At 50.2% G+C, this 14303-nt stretch overlaps 2 long non-coding RNA genes across 4 annotated transcripts; both read left to right on the top strand.

The window, feature by feature from the left end:
• Positions 1-6407: 6407 nt before the first annotated feature.
• On the top strand, positions 6408-7593 carry LOC139798729 (uncharacterized). 2 transcript variants are annotated; one of them, XR_011726936.1, is made up of 4 exons: positions 6408-6494; positions 7261-7319; positions 7393-7444; positions 7540-7593. It is a non-coding gene; the product is annotated as an uncharacterized lncRNA (long non-coding RNA). The 2 variants fall into 2 exon arrangements; XR_011726935.1 differs by lacking the exon at positions 6408-6494 and having other exon boundaries at positions 6544-7319.
• A 3013-nt stretch (positions 7594-10606) lies between these two features.
• Positions 10607-11798, top strand: LOC139798778 (uncharacterized). 2 transcript variants are annotated; one of them, XR_011726971.1, is made up of 4 exons: positions 10607-10702; positions 11469-11527; positions 11601-11652; positions 11748-11798. It is a non-coding gene; the product is annotated as an uncharacterized lncRNA (long non-coding RNA). The 2 variants fall into 2 exon arrangements; XR_011726970.1 differs by lacking the exon at positions 10607-10702 and having other exon boundaries at positions 10752-11527.
• Positions 11799-14303: the final 2505 nt, after the last annotated feature.

The following is a 14303-nucleotide window of genomic DNA, read 5'->3' as shown; positions in this document are numbered from 1 at the left end:
ATTGTTGGTCGTGCTGTGGGTAGGGCACCATGGCCAACAAATGCAAAGAGTGACCACTGAAAACTTTGGGTGGCCCCTTCTTCCTTCTTGTCATTGTGACTCTAGCTCGCTCTCGCTCTGAGCCTTCTCCCAACTCTGCTGGGATTTTTGAGAAGCCTAAATGAACCTTTTCCTGCCTTCAGAGTGCCCTGGGGGGAGTAGGGGTGGTGGGCTGTGGTTGTGGGTTGTTGGCAGACCCTGGGAACTGAGCTCCCAGCTGTGGCAGGAGCAGGGGATGATGTTCTCTGAAGGGCTCCAGCTGGGGCTGGGGTAGCCCAGGTGTGGCCAGTCAGGTTGATGAGGGGGCTTTCCCAAAGGACTCTGGGGAGGGTATAGAAGCCTGCACCTCTACTCAAGGGCTCAGTCTGCTTGGCAGTTGTGGTGTGCTTGGAGCTCTTCAAGGTAAGAGGAGGAGGGCTGGGGGCTTTTGGCTGGTGCAGTGGTTGTTTCCTCCGTCTTGGTATTTTTTGGTTCCCCAAGTGGTAATGCCTGCAGTGTTCAACTCTAGAATGAGAGGGAACACCCGGGGGCCCTTTGGAGGAGTTCAGCATTCTCTAAGAGGTCAGTGTTTACTGATGTGGGACTTGCTGGTGGTTCTGTTGGTTGGAATTTTTTCGTGGCACATGATGAAGAGGAACCCTGTGGCTACAGGAACATCCTAGCCCCCTGACGTAGCTTTCCTTGTTTACCATGGCTTCAGGTGCCAACCCCCCTGAAAAGTAAGTGGAACCATGTGTGAGGAAGGGCTTGGAGGGAGGGGTGGGATGTGGGGGATCTGAGGAGTCTGGTGCTGAAGAGGTTGGCAGTGGCTGTTGTGATGCTCCTTGGCAGCTCTGATTGTGGCTTGGTTCCCTGCTGCCTTCTTGTCACTGTGGCCCTGTCCTTCTACTCCTCCCCCTGTGGCTGTGGCCTTTTTCCCAGGCAGTCTTCTTTTTCTCTCTGTCTCTCTCTCGTGCTTTTCTCTTGCCTTTTCTCTCTTTCTCTGGCTCTGAGCCTTGTCCCCAACTCTGCTGGGATTTTTGAGAAGCCTAAATAAACCTTTTCCTGCCTTCAGAGTGCCCTGGGGGGAGTAGGGGTGGTGGGCTGTGGTTGTGGGTTGTTGGCAGACCCTGGGGACTGAGCTCCCAGCTGTGGCAGGAGCAGGGGATGATGTTCTCTGAAGGGCTCCAGCTGGGGCTGTGTTGCCTATCATTAGGCGTGGCGACCTGGTTCAGGAACGGTGAACTCCGTCCATCATGCTCACAGACACCAATGTGGTGGATAGGCAAAATGGCGTTTATTCACAGGTGATACAGCCTTATATAGCTTAGGCTTACAGAGACATTGCTGTCCGCTTACATCACTATCTTACTACTGATAAGAGAGAGAGGCCCTGTCTTCCCATACAACACGATATCTTCCGACCGCCAGGCCCTAGCTAGGCCCTACCTGACTACAGGCCGGTGTAGCCCAGGTGTGGCCAGTCAGGTTGATGAGGGGGCTTTCCCAAGGGATTTTGGGAAGGGCAGTGGGGACCAGGGTGTACAAGCCTCCACCTCCACTCTGGGGCTCAGTGTGCTCTGCGGCTGTGTTGTGCTTGGAGCTCTATTGGGTGAGAGGAGCAGGAGTGGCAGCTTCTGGTGGGTGCGGTGGTTTGCTCTGTCTTGGTATTTTTGGGTTCTCCAAACGGCTGCAGTGTTCAAATCTGGAATGAGAGGGTAAGTGGAACACTCAGGGGCCCTTTGGAGGAGTTCAGCATTCTCTAAGAGGTCAGTGTTTACTGATGTGGGACTTGCTCGTGGTACTGTTGGTTGGAAATTTTTTCATGGCACATGATGAAGAGGAACCATGTGGCTACAGGAACATCCTAGCCCCCTGACGTGGCTTTCCTTGTTGACCATGGCTTCAGGTGCCAACCCCCCTAAAGATAAGAGGAACCAGGTGTGAGGCAGGGCTGGGCAGGGAGGGGGAAAGTTGAGAATTGCAGGAAAGGGGTTGGAAGTTAGTGTAGGGGAGAAGGCTGTCCAGGAGCAGCCCCCTTTGGTCAGGTGAAGGGACCAGGTTAGATTCCAACACGATGCAAACATGGGCAGGGCAGCTCCAGCCTTTGTGTGTTTTGGTGTGTAGTTTCTGCTGTTTCTTTGTTGTCTTAGAGCTTTCTACGGCCTTAGTGTCCTCGTTGTGCTCACAGAGCAAGTCTTGCACCTTGGGCACCATCCCTAGGGTCTAAAACACCTTATCAGCACATTCAGTAATGCTTTGTCTTGCATAACAAATTCACAACATGGAACAGTCTTGTGTATCGTAGCTTTCTCAAAGGTTGTCTTCTGACATGTTCTTCCTAACTTCATCAGAATCTCTAATTGTGGATTTTCTTAAACTGGGACCGATTCCCTGTGTCCTTAGGTCTCGAATCCAGGCTTCTCATTTACCTGTCATCTAAGCTTAGAAAGTAGCTTCTTTAAAAGGCGATGTTGTTCGACACTCTTGGGGCCACAATGGAGCCTCCATGCGTCACTGTTGCATCCCTGGATGTCTTCCAGCCGAGCTGTCTTGGATCCTGGAATCATTCATCTTACTGTGAGTTTCCTCTTGAGGTCGAGTCTTGTGGTTTGCAGTGCTGTGTATTGGGTTCGCCTCAGTATTGAGAGTTTGGCTTGGAGCTGTCCTGCCCACATTGTAGGGTCAAGGGCCCTTGGAAGAGTCTCAGAGGAATTGTCCATGTGTTGAGCAGCATTCCGTAGACCAAAGGTTGGTGGGCTGCAGGAGCAGTTATTTCTCAGACGTTGTATTGCTGTGGAAGGCATTCGCATCCCCTGCTTTTTGTGCTTTTTGGGAGCCCTCCAAACCTCATTTTGGCACCCCACAAGGCTGGCAGGCAGACGGGCGAGGGGCCAAGGTAAAGGAGCAAGCGGGAGGTGGATATCACAGTGGGCTGCCTGTTGTTTTAGGCATTATCTCGGCATGTGCTTTTCCTTTGACTTTTGCAGGTGCCACACAAAGCCACGGGTTGAGGAGCAGCCAGAGAAGGTGAGACGGTTGCGGGCCGGCTCATCCAGAGATTTTACTTCAACGCGGGTAAGTGTTTCCCTTTCTTTTTGCAGGAGCTGTGCGTGCCACCTTTAGAGGGGGAAGAGCGCTGGAGGTGAGACGGGATGGTAACGAGGAGGCTCGATCTCACAAGCAGAACAGGGCAAGTCGGGGGTTATGAGGAGCTTGTGGAAGAGGTTGGTATTTAGCTGATATCCTATTTCTGCTGGCATTGCTGTTTGTTATTGCAGATGGTGAGGAGGAACTTTGTGGTTTTGGGAAGATTCCAGTCAGCCGATGTGGGTTACTTTTCTGTCCAATGCTTCAGAGCCCCAGCCGTTTGAAAGGTAAGAGAAAGGGAGGATGGTTGGGGAGGGTCTGTGTAGAGGGGTCAAGGTTAGGAATCGCTGGCTCGGGTTTTAAAGGTACTGTAGGGGAGCGAGCTGTTCAGAAGCGGTGCCCTTTGGGTGGTTGATGGGAGCCTGTCCCTCCCTGGCATGATGCTAGCAAGTTGCAGGAACTGAATGAGCATTGGAGGTGAGGTGGTAGTGCAGGGCTTGTGGAGCTAGTGTCTTCTCTCAAGCAGAAAAATAGTTTTGTGCCTTTTAGTTGCCCTGAATGACGAACCCTAACCCAAACCTGGAAAGCGTGGGTGAGTGGGACCACGGAGGGCTCTTCTGAGAAGCTGGGCCATTTGGAAGAGAACGGGGCTGGCTGATGTTGGACTTACTGCCGAATATTCTGGTAGGTGTTTTGGTGTTGTGGTTATGTGTGTGGGTGGGTTTTTTGGTTCATTTTTTTTGGTATTGTGGTGTGATTGTTTTTATTATTTTTTTTTTTTTTTTTAAATGCAGGTGGTGAAGGGGAACCTAGCAAGTTGAGGATTATCCTGAGCCGCTCCTATTTTTTTTTTCTGGGCTAACTATGGCTTTGGAGTGCCAGTTCTCTGAAAGATAAGTTGAGGGCCCGGGGGGGGGGGGGGGGTGGGGAGGGGCTGAGCAGAGGAGTCGAGGCTGGGAATTGCAGGTTGTGTTTTGAAGTTAGTGTAGGGGAGAGGATTGTCTGGGAGCAGCAACCTTTGGGTGGGTGAAGGGAACAGGTTACTTTTCAGTACGATTCCAGCATGGGCAGGGCAGCTCCAGCCTCGGTGTGTGGGGTTGTGTGTTTTGTGTTGTCAGTCTTTGCTGTCTTAGAGCTTCCTCAGGCCTTGATGGTCCTCTGTGTCCTCACAGAGCAAGTCCAGCATCTTGGGCATCCTCCCTGGAAAGCCTTTCCTGATCAGCACGGCGCTAATCAGCAGCGTGTTATTCTGCACGACGAGTCTAAATTGCAGATCGGTCTCTTGACTTGGAAGTTTCTTGATGATTGTCTTCTGCAATGTCATTCTCAATTGCATTGTCACCTGATCTCTGTCCATCCAGTTTCCCCGAGGGGGACTCATTCCCCGCATCCTTGCGTCCTCAGGTCTTGAAGGGGGCTTTTCGGGCATCCGTCGCTTCATTCCCTCGCTTTGCAGACGCATCGCTGTAGGTCTTATTGCCCACAAGTCTTGGATTCCAGAGTCCCTCTTCTTGCTGCGAGTTTTATCTTGAGCTCAGGTCTTGTGACTCACACGGCTGTGTCTTTGGTCAGTCTGTGCCTGTGAGTGTTTGGCTGGGAGCTGCCCTGCCTGCTGCGTAGGATCAGGGGCCATGGGAAGTGCCATTAAGTGACCGACTCTGTGCTGAGCACCTTCCAAGTGATTTGCATAATCCTGTTTTTCAGATCCCACGTGTCAATGACCATCAAGAAACAGATGGAGGAGGAGAGGAAGCCGCCACCCAAAGGTCGGTTCGGGCGTGGAGTTGGTGGGAAGGTGCTTCCTTTGGCTGCTTCACCGCATTATGTTTTGTTGTCATTTTGAAGGTGGAAGCGTTGAGCGAAGCGGGATACGGACACCAGAGGTGGCTGTGGCAAGGTGAGCAAAGGCCGGTGGGCTGCAGGAGCAGTTATTCTCAGGTGTTGTATTATTGGCTGGTCATGAACATCCCTTTTTGTTTGTGTTTTTTTTCAGGTGCGCTCCTAACCTTGTTTTGGCACCCCAGAGAGATGGCAGGCAGAGGGGTGAGAGGCCGAGGTAAAGAAGCAGGAGATGGACGTCACAGTGGCCTGGGTGTTTTTGGGGGCAGTATCTCAGCGTGTGCCCTTTGCTTTGACTTTTGCAGGTGTCACACACAGTGCTGGAGTGACAAAGCCGTGTCTTGAGGAACAGTTGGAGAAGGCGAGATGGCTGTGGGCTGGGTCAGCCATGTGTTAACGTCAACTCTGTTAAAGGTTTCCCTTACGTTTCAGGTGCTGTGCGTGCCACCTTTGGAACCGGATCAGCACTGAAGGTGAGCTGGGGTGGTAGAGAGTGGGTTCGTGGAGCTGGTGGCTACTGATCAGCAGAACAGTAACTCTTCCTCTTGGTCTTCTAGGTGTCCAAAGCAGTGGTGGACACAGCATTCAAGTCTGGATCACGGAGGTGAGTGGAACTGGGTGGGGCTCTTTTGAGGTGGTGGGTGTAGTATAAGTGGTGGTTGATGGCTGAAGTGCACCTTATTGGTGACACTGTTTCTGATTTTCCTTTTTTTCTGGTTGCAGGTGATGAAGAGGAACATGCCCCTCAGACAGCGTGGTGTTTTGCTGGAAGTAGATGCAAAACCACCATCCCTCAGGAAGATAAGTTGAGGGACTGAACTGAAGTGCTGAGGTTGGGAGTTGTTGCAGAAGGGATGTTGAAGTTTTCTGAGCAAAGGCTGGTGTGGGCTGCCTGTTGACTGACTGGGGCAATATCTCAGCATGTGGCTTTTGCTTTGACTTTTGCAGGTGCCACCCACTGCCTTGGAGGTACAAAGCCACGTGTAGAGGAGCAGTTGGGGCAGGCGAGATGGTTGTGGGCCAGGTCAGCCGGGTGTTTAATATCAATTCAGTTAAGTGTTTCTCTTTGTTTTGCCAGGGTTTTTTTGGTGTGGGGTTGGTTGTTTTTGTTGGTTTTTTTGTGTGTTTCGTTTGTTTTATTTTGTTTTGTTTGTTTTTTGTCACCTTTGGAGCTGAGTGTTGTAGGTAAGCTGGGGTGGTAATTTAGGAGGTTCATGTATGTAGTGACTTCATTCAAGCCAAACAGTGGTTTTGTGTATTTTAGGTGCCCTTCATTGAGTCCTGCAGTGCCTAATTCTGTGATGAGCAGGTGGGTGAGACCTCACAGGACTCTTGAGAAGCTGGGTCTTCTCTAAGAGGTTGGTGCTGGCTCATGTTGGAATTTCTGGTGAAAATTATTATGTGTGGTGATGTGTTTTTTTTGTTTGGTTGTTTTTTTCTTTTTCAGCAGATGATGAACGGGAAATGTGTGGCTGCAGGAACATCCCTGTGGATGGTTTTGTCTTTCTGTGATGACCATGGCTTTGGACCCCTACCACCAAAGATAAGTGGAGGGACTGGGGATGGGCAGAAGGGACGAAGCTGGGAACGGCAGGGAGTGGTTTTGAAGTGAGAATCGGGGAGAGGGTTGTCTGGGAGCAGCTTGCTTTGGTCAGGTGAAGGGGGCAGATGAGTTTACAGCATTGGTTTGGCCTGGGCAGGGCAGCTCCAGTCTTTGTGTGTGGTGGTGTGTACTTTGTGCTGTCTGTCTTGAGTGTTTTATAACTTCCTCATCCCTCAATGTCCTCTTTGTCCTCGCAGAGCCAGTCCCTCATCTTGGGCATCATCCCTGGAAGGTCTTCTCTCATCAGCACAGTCCTAGTCAGCAGCATCTTTTTCTTTCGTGACAAGTTAAACACGTGGATTATTCTTGCATCTGGGAAGTTTCTTGATGGTGGTATTCTGAAACACTTTTCCATATTAATCAGCATCTCTGGTCATGGATTTTTGCAGAGCAGCACTTGTTCTCTACATCCTTAGGTCTTGAAGCCCGGCTTGGTGGGCATCTGTTGCTTCAGCCCCTCGCTTCACAGCTGCATCGCAGTAGGTCATCTTGCCCAACAGTCTTGGATCCCAGAGATATTCTTTTTGCTTGGTGTTCTCTTGAGATCAAGTCTCATGATTTTCAGGGGTGTGTTTTGTAGTGGTCTGAGTGTTTGGCTTGGAGCTGCTTTTCCCAGAGTTACAGGTTTGGGGTTTTTTGGAAGAGCCCTAAAGGACTAGTCCAGCACTGTTGGGCAGTGTTCTAGTGCCTTGTGTATCACCATTTTTCAGATCCCATGTGACAAGGATGTACATGACAGAGCAGGAGGAGAGAAGAGCACCATCCAAAGGTTAGTTGGTGTTGGAGTGAAGGTCCCTCTCCTGGCTACCTGACCCCATTATGGTTTGTTTGTCCTTTTGAAGGTGAGAGCAGCCAAGGAAGCAGAATATCTGTTCCGGAGGTGGCTCTGGCAAGGTGACCAAAGGCTGGCGTGCTGGAGGAGCAGTTATTTCTCAGGTGTTTTATTTTCGTTGAAGGCATTGGCATCCCCTGTTTTTTGTGTTTTCCAGGTGTCCTCCGAACCTACTTTTGGCACCCCACAAGAGTGGCAGGCGGATGGGTGAGAGGCTGAGGTAAAGGGGCAGGAGGTGGACATGACAGTGGGCTGCCTGTTGTTGGAGGCACTACCTCAGCACGTGCCTTTTGCTTTGGCTTTTGCAGGTGCCACAACCATCCTCGGAGGGACAAAGACACACATTTAGGAGCGGTTGGAGAAGGTGAGATGGTGGTGGGGTGGGTCAGCCATGTATTTTACATCAAGTCACTTAAACGTTTCCTTTTGTTTTTGCAGGCGCTGTGCGTGCCACCTTTGGAACCGGATGAGCATCGAAGTTGAGTTGAGTTGGTAGTGAGGGGGTTCATGGGGCTGGTGACTTCTGATCAGCAGAACAGGAACTCTTTCTCTTGGTGTTTCAGGTGCCTCAAGCAATCGTGGTGGTAGCGTTCAACTCTGGAACGAGAAGGTGTGTGGTATACCATGGGGCTCCCTCGAGGAGGTGAGTGCAGCAGAAGTAGCGTGCATTGGCTTAGGTGGGACTTGTGCCAGCGCTGTGGGTGACCTGTGGGTTGTGTTTTTTCCTTTTTTACGTATAGGGGATGAAGAGGAACCGTGCGACTGGAAGCACATCCCATTCAAACAATGTGGTTTTCGTTACTGACCATGGCTTTGTGCTGCTGTCGCTCTTGAAGATAAGTTGAGAGCCCAGGGGTGGGTGGGGAGGGGCTGAGCAGAGGAGTCGAGGTTGGGAATTGCAGGTGGTGTTTTGAAGTTAGTGTAGGGGAAAGGACTGTCTGGAAGCAGCCCCCTTTGGGTGGGTGAAGGGAACAGGTTACTTTTCAGTATGATTCCAGCATGGGCAGGGCAGCTCCAGCCTAGGTGTGTGGGGTTGTGTGTTTTGTGTTGTCAGTCTTTGTTGTCTTAGAGCTTCCTCAGGCCTTGATGGTCCTCTGTGTCCTCACAGAGCAAGTCCAGCATCTTGGGCATCCTCCCTGGAAAGCCTTTCCTGCTCAGCACGGCGCTGGTCAGCAGCGTGTTCTTCTGCTTGAGTCTAAATTGCAGATCGGTCTCTTGACTTGGAAGTTTCTTGATGGCTGTCTTCTGCAATGTCATTCTCAATTGCATTGTCATCTGATCTCTGTCCATCCAGTTTCCCCGAGAGGGACTCGTTCCCCGCATCCTTGCGTCCTCAGGTCTTGAAGGGGGCTTCTCGGGCACCCATCGCTTCATTCCCTCGCTTTTAGCAGACGCATCTCTGTAGGTCTTATTGCCCCAAAGTCTTGGATTCCAGAGTCCCGCATCTTGCTGCGAGTTCTATCTTGAGGTCGAGTCTTGTGACTCACATGGCTGTGTCTCATATTGGTCTGTGGGTGTGAGTGTTTGGCTTGGAGCTGCCCTGCCTGCTGTGTAGGATGAGGGGCTATGGGAAGCGCCACAACCTGACTGACTTGGTGCTGAGCAGCTTTCCAGTGATTTGCTAATCCTGTTTTTCAGGTCCCAACTGTCAATGACTAGCAAGAATCTGATGGAGGAGGAGAGGAGGCCGCCACCCAAAGGTTGGTTAGGGCGTGGAGTTGGTGGGAAGGTGCCCCCCTTGGCTACCTGACCACGTTATGGTTTGTTGTCATTTTGAAGGCGGAGGTGGCGAGCGAAGCGAGATACGGGTACCGGAGGTGGCTGTGGCAAGGTGAGCAAAGGCCGGTGGGCTGCAGGAGCAGTTATTCTCAGGTGTTGTATTATTGGCTGGTCATGAACATCCCTTGTTGTTTGTGTTTTTTTTCAGGTGCGCTCCTAACCTTGTTTTGGCACCCCAAAGAGATGGCAGGCAGAGGGGTGAGAGGCCGAGGTAAAGAAGCAGGAGATGGACGTCACAGTGGGCTGCTTGTTGTTGGGGTCAATATCTCAGCGTGTGCCTTTTGCTTTGACTTTTGCAGGTGTCACACACAGTGCTGGAGTAACAAAACCGTGTCTTGAGGAGCAGTGGGAGAAGGCGAGATGGCTGTGGGCTGGGTCAGCCATGTGTTAACGTCAACTCTGTTAAAGGTTTCCCTTACGTTTCAGGTGCTGTGCGTGCCACCTTTGGAACCGGATGAGCACTGAAGGTGAGCTGGGGTGGTAGAGAGTGGGTTCGTGGAGCTGGTGGCTACTGATCAGCAGAACAGTAACTCTTCCTCTTGGTCTTCTAGGTGTCCAAAGCAGTGGTGGACACAGCATTCAAGTCTGGATCACGGAGGTGAGTGGAACTGGGTGGGGCTCTTTTGAGGTGGTGGGTGTAGTATAAGTGGTGGTTGATGGCTGAAGTGCACCTTATTGGTGACACTGTTTCTGATTTTCCTTTTTTTCTGGTTGCAGGTGATGAAGAGGAACATGCCCCTCAGACAGCGTGGTGTTTTGCTGGAAGTAGATGCAAAACCACCATCCCTCAGGAAGATAAGTTGAGGGACTGAACTGAAGTGCTGAGGTTGGGAGTTGTTGCAGAAGGGATGTTGAAGTTTTCTGAGCAAAGGCTGGTGTGGGCTGCCTGTTGACTGACTGGGGCAATATCTCAGCATGTGGCTTTTGCTTTGACTTTTGCAGGTGCCACCCACTGCCTTGGAGGTACAAAGCCACGTGTAGAGGAGCAGTTGGGGCAGGCGAGATGGTTGTGGGCCAGGTCAGCCGGGTGTTTAATATCAATTCAGTTAAGTGTTTCTCTTTGTTTTGCCAGGGTTTTTTTGGTGTGGGGTTGGTTGTTTTTGTTGGTTTTTTTGTGTGTTTCGTTTGTTTTATTTTGTTTTGTTTGTTTTTTGTCACCTTTGGAGCTGAGTGTTGTAGGTAAGCTGGGGTGGTAATTTAGGAGGTTCATGTATGTAGTGACTTCATTCAAGCCAAACAGTGGTTTTGTGTATTTTAGGTGCCCTTCATTGAGTCCTGCAGTGCCTAATTCTGTGATGAGCAGGTGGGTGAGACCTCACAGGACTCTTGAGAAGCTGGGTCTTCTCTAAGAGGTTGGTGCTGGCTCATGTTGGAATTTCTGGTGAAAATTATTATGTGTGGTGATGTGTTTTTTTTGTTTGGTTGTTTTTTTCTTTTTCAGCAGATGATGAACGGGAAATGTGTGGCTGCAGGAACATCCCTGTGGATGGTTTTGTCTTTCTGTGATGACCATGGCTTTGGACCCCTACCACCAAAGATAAGTGGAGGGACTGGGGATGGGCAGAAGGGACGAAGCTGGGAACGGCAGGGAGTGGTTTTGAAGTGAGAATCGGGGAGAGGGTTGTCTGGGAGCAGCTTGCTTTGGTCAGGTGAAGGGGGCAGATGAGTTTACAGCATTGGTTTGGCCTGGGCAGGGCAGCTCCAGTCTTTGTGTGTGGTGGTGTGTACTTTGTGCTGTCTGTCTTGAGTGTTTTATAACTTCCTCATCCCTCAATGTCCTCTTTGTCCTCGCAGAGCCAGTCCCTCATCTTGGGCATCATCCCTGGAAGGTCTTCTCTCATCAGCACAGTCCTAGTCAGCAGCATCTTTTTCTTTCGTGACAAGTTAAACACGTGGATTATTCTTGCATCTGGGAAGTTTCTTGATGGTGGTATTCTGAAACACTTTTCCATATTAATCAGCATCTCTGGTCATGGATTTTTGCAGAGCAGCACTTGTTCTCTACATCCTTAGGTCTTGAAGCCCGGCTTGGTGGGCATCTGTTGCTTCAGCCCCTCGCTTCACAGCTGCATCGCAGTAGGTCATCTTGCCCAACAGTCTTGGATCCCAGAGATATTCTTTTTGCTTGGTGTTCTCTTGAGATCAAGTCTCATGATTTTCAGGGGTGTGTTTTGTAGTGGTCTGAGTGTTTGGCTTGGAGCTGCTTTTCCCAGAGTTACAGGTTTGGGGTTTTTTGGAAGAGCCCTAAAGGACTAGTCCAGCACTGTTGGGCAGTGTTCTAGTGCCTTGTGTATCACCATTTTTCAGATCCCATGTGACAAGGATGTACATGACAGAGCAGGAGGAGAGAAGAGCACCATCCAAAGGTTAGTTGGTGTTGGAGTGAAGGTCCCTCTCCTGGCTACCTGACCCCATTATGGTTTGTTTGTCCTTTTGAAGGTGAGAGCAGCCAAGGAAGCAGAATATCTGTTCCGGAGGTGGCTCTGGCAAGGTGACCAAAGGCTGGCGTGCTGGAGGAGCAGTTATTTCTCAGGTGTTTTATTTTCGTTGAAGGCATTGGCATCCCCTGTTTTTTGTGTTTTCCAGGTGTCCTCCGAACCTACTTTTGGCACCCCACAAGAGTGGCAGGCGGATGGGTGAGAGGCTGAGGTAAAGGGGCAGGAGGTGGACATGACAGTGGGCTGCCTGTTGTTGGAGGCACTACCTCAGCACGTGCCTTTTGCTTTGGCTTTTGCAGGTGCCACAACCATCCTCGGAGGGACAAAGACACACATTTAGGAGCGGTTGGAGAAGGTGAGATGGTGGTGGGGTGGGTCAGCCATGTATTTTACATCAAGTCACTTAAACGTTTCCTTTTGTTTTTGCAGGCGCTGTGCGTGCCACCTTTGGAACCGGATGAGCATCGAAGTTGAGTTGAGTTGGTAGTGAGGGGGTTCATGGGGCTGGTGACTTCTGATCAGCAGAACAGGAACTCTTTCTCTTGGTGTTTCAGGTGCCTCAAGCAATCGTGGTGGTAGCGTTCAACTCTGGAACGAGAAGGTGTGTGGTATACCATGGGGCTCCCTCGAGGAGGTGAGTGCAGCAGAAGTAGCGTGCATTGGCTTAGGTGGGACTTGTGCCAGCGCTGTGGGTGACCTGTGGGTTGTGTTTTTTCCTTTTTTACGTATAGGGGATGAAGAGGAACTGTGCGACTGGAAGCACATCCCATTCAAACAATGTGGTTTTCGTTACTGACCATGGCTTTGTGCTGCTGTCGCTCTTGAAGATAAGTTGAGAGCCCAGGGGTGGGTGGGGAGGGGCTGAGCAGAGGAGTCGAGGTTGGGAATTGCAGGTGGTGTTTTGAAGTTAGTGTAGGGGAGAGGACTGTCTGGAAGCAGCCCCCTTTGGGTGGGTGAAGGGAACAGGTTACTTTTCAGTATGATTCCAGCATGGGCAGGGCAGCTCCAGCCTAGGTGTGTGGGGTTGTGTGTTTTGTGTTGTCAGTCTTTGTTGTCTTAGAGCTTCCTCAGGCCTTGATGGTCCTCTGTGTCCTCACAGAGCAAGTCCAGCATCTTGGGCATCCTCCCTGGAAAGCCTTTCCTGCTCAGCACGGCGCTGGTCAGCAGCGTGTTCTTCTGCTTGAGTCTAAATTGCAGATCGGTCTCTTGACTTGGAAGTTTCTTGATGGCTGTCTTCTGCAATGTCATTCTCAATTGCATTGTCATCTGATCTCTGTCCATCCAGTTTCCCCGAGAGGGACTCGTTCCCCGCATCCTTGCGTCCTCAGGTCTTGAAGGGGGCTTCTCGGGCACCCGTCGCTTCATTCCCTCGCTTTGCAGACGCATCTCTGTAGGTCTTATTGCCCACAAGTCTTGAATTCCAGAATCCCCTACAGGACAAGTAATATTGAACATCATCCCCATGGTGTTGAACACATTTAGTCATCATCATCATAGTGCCATCTGGATCCTTCTTTTCTCGCATCTTGCAAATTTCTTGATAGGCATCTTTTGAAATCTTCTTTATGAATGAATGAGCATCTGTGGTCATAAATTTTCCACATTTGCAACCTTGTCTCTGCATCCTTAGGTCTTGATGCTAGTCTTCTTGTACATCTGATATGTTATTTTGAAGAGTAATTATTGTAAGAGGAAGTGTTCTATGACACTTCATGTCACCATGGGGCCTCCTTGCCTCACCCTTGCATCCCTGTAGATCTTCTTGGCCAACTTCTTGGAGCCCAGAGTAATTCTTTTTGGGAGTTTTCTATTAATGTTTAATCTTGTAGTTTGCAGTGGTGTGTCTTGGGTTGGTCTGTGTTTGTGTGTTTGGCCTGGAGCTGCTCTGCCCAGATTGTAGAGTTGGGGATATTGAAGAGCCATAAGGGTCTCTGGTGATGTTTGCCTTGAGTTTTTAGGCCACAATTTTACAGTGATCTTAGGTGGAGCAGCCATAGTCAGGCTGGGTGGGCAGTTGCTTTGATGGTGTTTGAAGGTGATGGGACCCTCATGAGAGGGTTTTTCCTGTGCAGCGCAGGAGATTGACCCTCTCAGTAGTTAACGGTTGTATGTGTATGGGTTTAAAGTTGTGGGGCTGTGTTTATTAATGGCATGAGGGTAGTAATACTCTAGATGGGGTTCCTAACTGGGATGGAGATATCTGGAATTGTCTGTCCATTGTTCAGCATTCCAGTGACTTGTGTAACACTTTCTTTCAGATGCAAAGGACAAATATGCGCTCGTGAGAAGAAACGAGGGAGCAGAGTGCAGTCAGGTCAGTCAGTGTGTAGTGCTGGAGGGATTGTGCTTCTGGTAGCTACTTGATTACAGTGTGTGTTTAACTCATTTTGAAGGTAGAAGCAGTAAGCGAAGTGGGATAGTCACTGAAGGTGACTGGGGTGAGGTGAGTGATGACTAGTGGGACCAAAGAGCAGTTATTTTTCGGGTGTGTTGTTGAAGTTAGAAGCATTAGTTGATGTTTATAGGTTCTATTGTAGTCACCGTGTGACAATAAGAAAATTGCAGAGGCTGGATATGCAAATTGCCAAGGTAAAGGAGTAAGAGATGGGGATTGTTGCAGGCAGGGTGCTGTTTGAGGCAGCATCTTGGTACATTCCTTTTGTTTTTTGCAAATATTGTAAGCAGGCTCACTGGGACAAAGCTG

The sequence above is a fragment of the Heliangelus exortis genome, chromosome 8 (genome assembly GCF_036169615.1).
Source record: "Heliangelus exortis chromosome 8, bHelExo1.hap1, whole genome shotgun sequence".
In the NCBI taxonomy this organism is placed as follows: Eukaryota; Metazoa; Chordata; class Aves; order Apodiformes; family Trochilidae; genus Heliangelus; species Heliangelus exortis.
Note: the sequence above shows the minus strand (reverse complement) of the source record. Positions and strands in the feature narration are given on the sequence as shown.